The 10,514-nt window shown below is 42.7% G+C and overlaps 1 long non-coding RNA gene across 1 annotated transcript; it reads left to right on the plus strand.

Moving 5' to 3' along the window:
* Positions 1 to 369: 369 nt before the first annotated feature.
* On the plus strand, positions 370 to 3,688 carry LOC127313284 (uncharacterized). Its single transcript, XR_007858865.2, has 4 exons — positions 370 to 635; positions 720 to 891; positions 2,248 to 2,307; positions 3,332 to 3,688. It is a non-coding gene; the product is annotated as an uncharacterized lncRNA (long non-coding RNA).
* The last annotated feature ends 6,826 nt before the right edge of the window (positions 3,689 to 10,514 follow it).

Here is a 10,514-nt window from a genome sequence, read left to right on the forward strand (position 1 = left end):
AATAAGTTTACAAACTTATAGGAATTTGATTCACTCAAATCGGAGTTACGAAACTCATTTTATAAAAGAAACAAGTAAAGAGAAAAAGAAAAAGATAAGGAAAAAAAAAGGAAATCGGGCCGGCTAGCCGGACCGAGCGGCCCAGCTCGCAGCCAGGCCAGGGCCAGCCGGACCGACCGGCCACGCTCCAGCGATCCAGCTCCTGTTCGTGTCTGGCACGAAAGGATTTTCGTTTTGCCAACACTTATCTTCACTTAAATCAATTTTTCTTGAGCTACACAACTCCGATTTCAGATCCGTTTGTTTCTACGTGTTCGTAACTTCGAGGCCCACCTTTTCCACCAGCCTATGGCCTATATAAAGCCACCACCACGTCGCAGTTTCGTTTTTCCTTTCCTCCTCTCGAAATCCTAGATCAACGAAATCTTAACTCGTTGTTTTGACCACCAAAACCACCTCAAATCGCTTCGGGCTCTATACGAAAGTTGTAGATCTCGTCGAGATCTTTCAATCCCGACCAATCTCATCTCTTTTCGTCCACCATACACGGACAATTTCGCATCGCAAGGCGTCAGGTCTGACAAAGGGAATCTTCAATTAGTTCGTGCTCTTTTCACGAAATCCAAATTCCTTTGGTGAGTATGTAGATCTGATCATCCTCTACAATTTCCTGTTGAAAGTTTTTCGATTTGAAGTACCGATTTATCGCTCATCTACAGATCTATTTCGAGTAAACCGGAGCCAAATCGAGTTTCAAAACTATCTCAAATCGTCATAACTTCAACATGGAAGTTGTTCCTCTCGTCAAGATCTTTCAATTGCCGCAAGTCTCACCTTGTTTCGTTCACCGAGCAAGGATAAAAACGTAATACAAGATTCAGATCTTATAAGGTATAACTCAGATCTTGTCAAGCTCATTATTTCGTTGTAAAAAGTAAATTGTGCGTTAGATAGATCTATTAATTCTATACAATTTTGATGTAGAAAGTTTTTCCATCTGAGTAAATTTTTCTGTCAACCTTTATGACATCATCATGACATCAGCATAGTCAACTCGGTCTGCTCAAAGTCAAACTAGAGTCAGCAGTACAGTCAGTGATACAGTCAGCGGTACAGTCAGCGTCTCAGTCAAACTCGGTCAAACTCATTTTAAATTTAAATTTTAATTATCAGATTATGTGTCCAACTTAGAAATTCATTATAAAATCATCCAGAGGTCCAAAATTTACAAACTTTATATCGTTGGAAAGCTTATAACATGTAGAATCCAAATATGCAAGAATATTGTATATGTTATGTATTAGTTTTCGAATCATAATTCAAATGATTTAATTAATCTTTTTTCACTATAAAAATTACATCAAATAATCTACTCGTCCAAAATTAACAATTTTATAGTCTCTCGAATCCTTAGAACATGTGGAACATCATGGAGTCAGAAAATATCAAAGTTGTTATGTGCACAAACTTCATGAGTTCAAATTCGTTTAAATCACTAATCTGGTCATAACCTGAGTTCTAAAAATGATTTTGAAATGAACCCAATTGCATAAAACTTGTTTTACAATATTCCATCCAATAGTACCACTGTCCAAAATATTTGAATCACTTTGCAAATATTCAAATTTAAATATGATAATTTGAGTATATATCCATTATCGGTTTGTATAAGCCTTTCTCAACATGATGCTTTTGTGAAGATGAAACTTATGATCACATCCACACACCAATACCACTCGACACCTTACCTTGAACCAATATCGTGTCTGTCCAAATTGCTTTTCGTTCACTCCTTTGACTAGTTTAAAACTATTCAACTTACAAATGAGTAATTTGAGTGATTTCATGTATCATTTGTTTATACCCAAGCCTATGTGTAACTCATACTATCTTAGTAAGTGTTGTCACACTTTACTAAACTTTGAGTTGCGCCATTCTGAGACTCATGTGATTTTATCACATGGAACATTTCAATTACCCAATCCTGAGTAGCAAACAAACATTGACCATAGGTTCCTATCAATCATTTTATTCTAAGTACTTGACTTAGATAATCATTTTCTTTCCAAGTATGTAATCCATCCGTTCAATATCTCCAACTCATATCTTGCAAGCCATACCTCATGCCATATCTTCTTTATCCGATGACTAAATTAAACACAATGAATAATTACTTGTGGTTTTGCTTTGTTTGATTTTATTGTTGTTGAATGGTGTGTTTATGTTGTGCTATATTCTATGTTATAGTTTGTACGGAGAGGCACGTATTTTGATTAAGAGAAGTGAACGCGCTTCAACTACCAAAAGGCAAGTGACACTCAATTTCCTACCTATTTTGGTATGCATTAGTGTTTTTCAACTAGTATGCATGGTAGGATTTTGTTTATAAAAATTATGCTATGCTTATCAATCCTAGTAGTGTGTAGCCACCCTTGAACCATTGCTAGGATTTTAGTTTGCCTAGCAATAACAAAGTGCCACTGCTGTTTTGATCAATTTGGATTGTGAGTATTGAGAATTAAAATTAACAACCTTAATGAATCACCTGGGTGGATTGGTTGATTGGTGGGCGGCTGCTCAGGCTCACGCGCCCTAGGGACTAAAGTGATTCCTCACGCGCCCTAGGGACTAAAGTGATGAATCCCTGAGAGTGCGCAAATGTTGAGTGGCTACTCAGGGCCACATTGTGGTTGTCATCGCCTGAGGGTGCACTTGTGGATGGCCACTCAGGATTAAAGAGATTTCTATGTCGTCCATGTTTTAGTTAGCTTCCAGTGCAGCCTTATGGTATTATGGGCTCTGCCGGGATTAAGTAAGTTGTGAGGTCCAACTTGTTGCTAGACATGATGATGTGGTGACGGGCAAACGGGAACGGGTCTAGCTGGTTATGGTTGAAACCTTCTTCTGAAAGATCTTGTCTCATTCTTCTCTTGGGAAGGGTGGGTCGTAAGGTGAAAGTGCACAACCTCTCGAGAGTAAACCTAAGATCTTAGCTGTGCCCCCGGTTATGGACAATTTGAGCTTTCTAGGCAGGGAATGTACGGAAGAATCTCATCACCTTTTCTAAATGAATTAAAAATTGAGTAGCAACTGTCGGATAGTACATGGGAGATGTAACCATGGTACTGTTTATGACATCATTGCAAGTTTTCTAAAAAAATTGTTTTAAATAAAATGTAGGATAAAATTGGCTTTATGCAAATTTGCCTAAACTCCACTAGCCAAATATCATGTAGATAGTCATGCCCAAAACTGCCACCATATAAGTGTCATTTGCCAGTACATCATTGTACTGACCTCCATTCGTGGGGCTGCATATTCAAACGTGCAGGATTTTCTGAGGAGAAGTACGTGGTAGGATCTCGAGTCTACATTCCAACATGACTGCCTGTGGCACATGAAGATGATGAAGGCTCATTGATGATTTACTTTCCGTTGTGTTTGTTCTGAACATTATACAGAGCTAGTCCATGTGACTATGCAATTTGTAAGATTTTACTTTACCCTCTAGATCAAAGATGTAGTAATTTGATACTATTGCAATGATTACTATATTTTGTAATGTGTGTGCTATCAGTGATCCCGGGAATAGCACTATACACAGGTATCTTACCTTTATTAAAAGGTAGGGTGCTACATTCCTTGTCTTTGCAATACATAGATCATGGGAAAGTAGCCTAAAAAACTATTGTGGTAAAGAATATGTCGCTTATGTATCTTAGTTCTTATAAGTTGCTTGTTGAGCGGTAACCATGTTTCTAGGGACGCCATCAACCTGTTACACCTTTGTTGAATATCACGTGAGTTGCTATGCATGTTCGTCTTGTCTGAAGTAAGGGAGATTTGCCATGAGTTAAATGGTTTGAGTATGCATATTGTTAGAGAAGAACATTGGGCCGCCAACCAAAGCCATGTATCATGGTGGAAGTTTCATCTTGGACATTAATCCTCAAATCTCTTATGAGAATATTATCTGTTGTTGAATGCTTAAAGCATAAAAGAGGAGTCCATTATCTGTTTTCTATGTTGTCCCGGTATGGATGTCCTCAAGTTGAGATCTATCAAAATTGAGAAATCAAATGCGATCTATCTCCTTGGACCTTTGTACAGGTGGCATAGAGGTACCCCTTTGTGACACTTGGTTGAAACATATGAAATGCAATGATAATCCATGGAAATCCGAGCTAATTAGGACAAGGTGCGGGCACTATTAGTATTCGATGCATGAGGCTTGCAACTTATAGGAGGTTTTATGCATAACACATATGAATTATTACTACCGTTGATAAAATTGTTTCCATGTTTTCAAAATAAAAAGCTCTAGCACATGAGTAATCCCTGCTTCCCTCTGCGAAGGGCCTTTCTTTTACTTTATGTTGAGTCAGTTTACCTACTTCTTTCTATCTTAGAAGCAAACACTTGTGTCAACTGTGTGCATTGATTCTTACATACTTTCTTATTTGCACTCATCATATTACTTGGTGTTGACGATTATCCATGAGATATACATGTTGAAAGTTGAAAGCAACTGCTGAAACTTAAATCTTCCTTTGTGTTGCTTCAAAACCTTCTATTAAGAATCTATTGCTTTATGAGTTAACTCTTATGCAAGACTTATTGATGCTTGTCTTGAAAGTACTATTCATGAAAAGTCTTTGCTATATGATTCAGTTGTTTAGTCATTATCTATTTGTTAACAAACTATAGACCATTGCTTTGAATCACTTCATTCATCTCATATGCTTTACAATAGTATTGATTAAGATTATGATAGTAGCATGTCACTTAAGAAATTATCCTTGTTATCGTTTACCTACTCGAGGGCGAGTAGGAACTAAGCTTGGGGATGCTTGATACGTCTCAAACGTATCTATAATTTCTTATGTTCCATGCTAGTTTTATGACAATACTCACATGTTTTATATACACTTTACATCATTTTGATGCATTTTCCGGTACTAACCTATTAACAAGATGCTGAAGCGCCAGTTCGTGTTTTCTGCTTTTTTTGGTTTCAGAAATCCTACACAGGAAATATTCTCGGAATTGGACAAAACAAAAGCCCACGGTCTTATTTTCCACGGAGCCTTCCAGAACACCGAAGAGGAGACGAAGAGGGGCCACCAGGCGGCCACGCCATAGGGGGGCGCGGCCCCACCCCTGGCCGCGCCGCCATATGGGGTGGGCCCCTCGGGCGTCCCCCGACTCTGCCCCTTCGCCTATATAATCCTTCCGTCGCGAAAACCCTAGTACCGAGAGCCACGATACGAGAAAAGTTACTGAGACGCCGCCGCCGTCAACCCCATCTCAGGGGGTTCTGAAGATCGCCTCCGACACCCTGCCGGAGGGGAATCATCACCGGAGGGCTCTACATCACCATGCCCGCCTCCGGACTGATGCGTGAGTAGTTCATCCTTGGACTATGGGTCCATAGCAGTAGCTAGATGGTTGTCTTCTCCTCTTGTGCTATCATGTTTAGATCTTGTGAGCTGCCTATCATGATCAAGATCATCTATTGGTAATGCTACATGTTGTGTTTGTTGGGATCCGATGAATATGGAATACTATGTCAAGTTGATTATCGATCTATCATATATGTGTTGTTTATGATCTTGCATGCTCTCCGTTGCTAGTAGAGGCTCTGGCCAAGTTGATACTTGTGACTCCAAGAGGGATTATTTATGCTCGATAGTGGGTTCATGCCTCCATTGAATCTGGGACAGTGACAAAAAGTTCTAAGGTTGTGGATGTGTTGTTGCCACTAGGGATAAAACATCAATGCTTTGTCTAAGGATATTTGTATTGTTTACATTACGCACAATACTTAATGCAATTGTCTGTTGTTTGCAACTTAATACTGGAAGGGGTGCGTATGCTAACCCGAAGGTGGACTTTTTAGGCATAGATGCATGCTGGATAGCGGTCTATGTTCTTTGTCGTAATGCCCTAAGTAAATCTCATAGTAGTCATCATGATATGTATGTGCATTGTTATGCCCTCTCTATTTGTCAATTGCCCAACTGTAATTTGTTCACCCAACATGTTATTTATCTTATTGGAGAGACACCACTAGTAAACTGTGGACCCCGGTCCATTCTTTTACATCTGAAATACAACCTACTGCAATCATTGTTCTCTGTTGTTATTTGCAAGCAAACATCATTCTCCACACCATACATTTAATCCTTTGTTTACAGCAAGCCGGTGAGATTGACAACCTCACTGTTAAGTTGGGGCAAAGTATTTTGATTGTGTTGTGCAGGTTCCACGTTGGCACCGGAATCCCTGGTGTGGCGCCGCACTACACTCCTTCACCAACAACCTTCATGTGGCCTTCATCTCCTACTGGTTCGATAAACCTTGGTTTCTTACTGAGGGAAAACTTGCTGCTGTACGCATCACACCTTCCTCTTGGGGTTCCCAATGGACGTGTGCTTCACGCGCCATCACATATTCTGCCTCGTTATTAGATGCGTTAGGAAACGTCATCCGCAGTACATATTTCAGCTTGTCTCCTTGAGGTGATACTAATATCACGCCTGCTCCAGCTCCTTCTAACTTCTTGGACCCGTTGAAGTTCATAGTCCAGGTTCTTGATAAATCAGGGGGTCACGTATTTTGCAACTCCATCCACACTGCGATGAAGTCTGGTAAAATCTGCGACTTTATTGCTTTTCTTTTTTCATACGTGATGTCCCGAGGAGAAAGCTCTATTCCCCAAAGGGAGACACGACCCGTAGCTTCCGGGTTATTTAGTATATTGGACAAAGGCGCCTCATTGACCACTATTATCGGATGTGCCAAAAAGTAATGTCGCAACTTTCTTGCTGTTGTAAATACTCCATACGCCAGTTTCTGATAATGCGGGTATCGCTGTTTTGAAGGCGATAAAACTTCACTGATGAAATATACTGGCCTTTGTACTCCATGAAGTTTCCCTTCTTCTTCTCGCTCAACCACAAGTGCCGTGCTGACCACCTGAGGTGTGGCCGCGATATATAACAGAAGAGGTTCCTTTTCCTTAGGCGCCACCAATATTGGTGGTGTCGAGATTGTGCATTTGAGATCTTCAAAGGCTTTGTCCGCTTCTTCGTTCCACTCGAACTTTTCTCCCTGCTTGATCAAGGCGTAAAACGGCAACGCCTTTTCTCCTAGCCTGGCGACGAATTTACTTAAAGCTGCGACTCTCCCAGTTAATTGTTGTATCTCCTTTAACTTTGTTGGCTTCCGCATCGTTACGATGGCCTGAATTTTCTCCGGATTAGCCTCGATTCCCCTTGCTGACACCAAAAACCCAAGAAGTTCTCCCGCAGGGACGCCGAAAGAACACTTCGTCGGATTCAGCTTAAGGAAGAATTTGTCGAGGTTGTCAAAGGTTTCCTTGAGATCGTCGATCAGTGTTGACCCTTTCTTTGTTGTTATGACGACATCGTCAATGTATACTTGAACATTCTTGCCAATCTGTGTAGCAAGACACTTTTGCATCATCCGCTGATATGTTGCTCCCGCGTTTTTCAACCCGAACGGCATTATTCTATAACAGAACACGCCATAGGGTGTTATGAAAGCTGTTTTGACCTCATCCTCTTCTTTCAGTCGAATCTAGTTGTAACCAGAATATGCATCTAGGAAGGAAAGACGTTCACAGCCTGCCGTGGAGTCGATAATTTGATCGATCCTCGGGAGGGGGAAGTGATCCTTTGGACAATGTTTATTGAGACACGTGAAGTCGACGCACATGCGAAGGACCTTTGTGTTTTTCTTCGGGACCAGCACTGGGTTTGCTACCCACGTGGCCTCTGTGTGTATCTCTTTGATAAATCCAGCTTCTCTTAGTCGATTAATTTATGATAGCATAGCTTTGCGGTTTGGTTCCGAAAAACGCCGCAAAGGTTGTCTGATTGGCCTAGCCAATGGATCCAAATTAAGGGGGTGTTCGGCAAGTTCCCTGGGTCTCCTGGCATGTCATCTGGACACCATGCGAAGATATCCAAGCGCTCACGGAGGAACTCGACGAGCGCGCTTTCCTATGCGAGGTCCATGTTTGTGGCGATCGCTGTCGTTTTCTTGGGATCTGTCGGGTGTATCTGCACTTCTTTCGAGTTCTTGGTAGTATCAAAGGTTAGCTCCTTTAGCGTCCTCCCTCCATCTGGCAACACGTCATATTCAGTTGTTAGCTTTGACGCTAGATATTCTGCTTGCATCCCGAAAGTTTCTGACAGCCGATGAAAATCCTTGTCGCACTTATCCGCCAGTGCGAAACTTCCCTTTACTGTGATCGGGCCCTTAGGTCTAGGGAGCCTCCACAACAAGTATGTGTAATGTGGTACCGCCATGAATCTGGCATACGCGGGTCATCCTAGCAGAGCATGATACTGTGACGGAAAATCCACAACTTCAAACTCCAGCTTCTCTCTTCTGTAATTTTCTCGGGTTCCGAACTGAACGTCGAGATTTTGATCTTTCCCAACGGGTAACTTGGCTTATCGGGTGTGATACCATGGAACCGTGTGTCGGTTGGTGTTAGATTCGCCAAGGATATGTTCATCTTCCTTAATGTATCTGCGTACATAAGGTTTAAGTTGCTGCCTCCATCTATAAACACCTGTGAAACATCGAATCCTACGATGACCGCCGACAAGATCAAAGCTGACTGCCCTGGTCGAGAAACTTGCTGCGGATGGTCCGCTATGGTGAAGCCAATGTCCTGTCCCGACCAATTCAGGTACTCAACTGTTGGAGGAGGCATTTTTTCTGCCATGAAAACTTGCCGAGAAATTACTTTTTGAGCTCTATTGGACGGCCTGCCTTTCTGAATCATCGAGACCTCCCCATTGGTGTTGATATAAGGACCGTTCATTGGAGCTGCCGCTATTCGTAGCTGATGTCGATTTTCGTCCGTGACTGCGGGAGGAGGTGGCAGGTGAATCTCACTCCTTGGCCCCTGAGGGTTTCTGTTTGCTGCCTGTGCATTGGCATGCCCCGCGAATCTGTTCAACGCCTAGAACGTTCGGCAATCCTTCTGCAAATGCCGCTACTGCCTCTTCCCGTTGTTGTCAAGATAAAAATGCATCTGGCATGGCCCGTTCATCATATCTTCGGGAGATATGTACGGCCTCTGGAACCTTGGGCCATTATTTTGCCTATTGGGACGTGGACTGTCCCTGTAGGCGTTGCGTTGTTCACCACTCTTTTGATAGTCATCTTGATTATTACTTCCACTATTTCCTCGGAATCCAGCCGATATTTGGCCGGGACCGTCATAGTCGGAGTATTGGCGAGAGAATCGTCGTCTATTTTGAATATTTCGATTTCGATCCTCCTCAAGCGACTTCTCCATCTGCCCAACGATTCGCTATTTCCATCAGTGCTGCTATGGTTTTTGGGTTAGTCCTTCCCAAGTCCTCGATGAAATCGTTTCTTCGGATCCCAGCGACAAAAGCATCTATCGCCCTCTCATCAGATATGTTTTCTGCCGAGTTTTTGATGATGTTCCACCTCTGGATGTACATCCTCATCTACTCATCGTACTTCTGTCGACAGGCTCTCAATTGTTCTATTGACGTAGGTTTTTTGCATGTGGATAGGAAATTTTTCACGAACATGTCCTCGAAGGTTTCCCAGCTGTCGATGGATCCAGGTGGTAGCTTCTTGATCCATGATCGCGCTGCGCCACTCAAGTATACTTGGATGCTCTGCATGGCAGTTGCTTTGGTTCCACCCGTCAACTTTACTGTTTCCAAGTAGTCGACTAGCCAATCCTCCGGATCTTGCAAGCCATCGAACTTCTTGTAATTGTCGGGTAATTTGAAACCAGACGAAACTCGCGTTTTGCGAACTCTTCGGGTGAAACAGGGGAGTCCGCACATCTCTTCCTCGTCAACCTCTGGTGACTGCCGACGTTCTCTCCTTTCTTGACGCGCCCCGTCGACTGTGCTTGTGTCGTTGTATCTCTTGCCGATGTTCTTGGGGGGTCCTGTACCACCCCTGTAGGTCGTGGACTATTTTGTCTCGCAGCACCTTTGGGGGGTGTGCTTGTTCCCGCAAACGCTGTCCCCATAACTCCAACTCCTGCCATAGCCATGTTATACAATGCCTCTCTTGGATCTCCTGGGAGTGGCCTGTTTGCCAGTATAAAGGCCTGTGTCGCCATATATCCAGCTTCCGGTGTTTTGGGAATGATGTTTCCTCTTGTGTCTATTGACATAAAAGACATGTCGAGGTTCTGGATCAGATTCTCCCTCTCGGCTTCAGGTATGTTCTGCAGCCGCGATCTTCCCCTATTCCGAGCGTCTCTGTGATTATCTCCCGAAGTTCCTAACTACCGACTCAACTCAGCTCGTAGCCTACTTGACGCGGAAGTGGCGGCTTTCCTTTTCTCGAGCTCAATTCTCTGTTTTTCAAGTTCTCGGCCAGCACGGGCAAGTTTATATTGGTACGCTTGTAATTCTTCGGTTGTTGCAGTCGTACTCATTGGCTCTGTGCCGTTCATAGCTCTTGCCGCTCTGTCCCAA

The sequence above is a fragment of the Lolium perenne genome, chromosome 7, assembly GCF_019359855.2.
Source record: "Lolium perenne isolate Kyuss_39 chromosome 7, Kyuss_2.0, whole genome shotgun sequence".
Lineage (NCBI taxonomy): Eukaryota > Viridiplantae > Streptophyta > Magnoliopsida > Poales > Poaceae > Lolium > Lolium perenne.